Consider the following 1,826-nt stretch of genomic DNA (forward strand, 5'->3'; position numbering starts at 1 on the left):
AAAAAAAAAAAAAATCTTGGGCACGTGCACTTGTGCCTGGCATGAGTTTAAGCCACCAAGTCCAGGACTCAAACCATGGCCGATTACATGGGAGTCCAGCTACATAGCCATTACACCAACTGCTATTCCCTTGAAATAGACAATTTGGATCACAATTCAAAAGATGTAAAATTGGGACCATTAAAGAAATTTGTGCACTAAATATTTGATTATTTTATTTTACTATAATTTTTTAGGTGTGAAATTGCATTGCAGTTGGGTTTTTTGAAATCTTTTTTTTTTTTTTTGGAGAGGTTTTTGCTATAGGGCGCGTGCGCTCGCCAGACAGACAGAGACAGACAGAGAGATAGAAAGCAAGAAATCACTCCCCAGGGGGGATGGCCATGCTGCAATCCCTTCTCCTCCATTCTCCTCTTGGGATCTTGGGCACGCACACACACGCGCCCAGTGTGAGTTTTAAGCCACTGGGTTCGGGACTCAAACCACGGTCGACTACGTGGTAGTCCAGCGACATAGCCATTACACTAACTGCTGGTCCCGAAATCTTTTATAAATATATTTCAGTAGCCATTTCAGTTTGAGGAAAATACCTCAGTTTAATACAAGTAGATGTAAGTTGTCAGGCCTTAGATAAGTTTTCCAATGTATATTTTGAAATCAGAATACCAACTGTCATTAAGGACTGAAACCAAGTTGGTACAGATAGTGTGGGAATTTGATCGACTGGGAATTTTTTCAGCAGGTAAATCTGTAAATCTTCAAAGATTAAGGACGAGTTAGGGGCAGCCTTGGGACCCAAGATGCCAGATTTCCTGACTCCAGTGCACCTCCTGCTGTAACAAGGGGATTTGGGGCATGAGGCAAGCTGTTAGATGTCAAAAAACAAAAAAACAAACAAACAAACAAAAAACTCTGAATTTCAAAGAAATTACAGGACCTAAGAAGGTTATAAGAGTCTCTAAAGGGCTGAGACCAGCAGTTGGCATAATGGCTATGTCGCTAGACTCCCATGTAGCTGATCGTGGTTCCAGTCCCAGAGCCGGTGGCTTAAACTCACGCTGGGCACGTGTGTGTGTGTATGCGCCCAAGATCCCGAGAGGAGAATGGAGAAGGGATTGCAGCGTGGCCATGCCCCCTGGTGGGTGATTTCTCACTTTCTGTCTTCTCTTAACTTTCTGGCGAGCTACGCGCCCTATAGCAAAAACCTCTCCAAAAAAGAGCTAAAAGGAGCCTCTAAAGGGCTATTCCTCCTAATGGTAATGCCCATAACTCCAGCAAGGTGTCAGGTGTGCCCTGAGCAAGATGATGAGTAAATTAAGGTTCCGTAGCAAGTGGATGAGTGGATGACGGAGGGTGGGAGCCCAGAGAAGAACCACCTGAAAGGAAGAGTCTAGTCATAGGAACCACAATGAGGAGGATGTGGCCACGAGACAACCCCCTGGGGTAGGGGTTAGAAACCAGGAGTCGTGGGCAAAACAAGAGGAGTTTAGAGAAGAAAGACCATCCCCAAATCTGCAAGGCTGCCCCTGGGCAGGGGAAATCGACGCTGTCTAAGGGCTCTTCACAGAGAAAGTAGTGAAGAGCTAGGAAAGAGAACTGAGGGACAGGCAGATTTCGGGCTGGAGCTGTGTGGTTCGCTTAGTGCTGGCACAGGTGGGCGCTCAGCAAGTACCACTGGCGCCCTGCGAGAGTCAATCCTGGACTCCGTGGACGCCTGCAGTTTCCGCGCACCTAATAGGAAAAGGCTCGCCGGGCCCCGCCCACAGTGCGCCGGCCCCGCCCCTCTTTACGACGGGCCGGAAAGTGGCGGCTGCGGCCAGCTCTGT

The sequence above is a fragment of the Tupaia chinensis genome, unplaced genomic scaffold (genome assembly GCF_000334495.1).
Source record: "Tupaia chinensis unplaced genomic scaffold, TupChi_1.0 Scaffold000259_1, whole genome shotgun sequence".
NCBI lineage: Eukaryota > Metazoa > Chordata > Mammalia > Scandentia > Tupaiidae > Tupaia > Tupaia belangeri.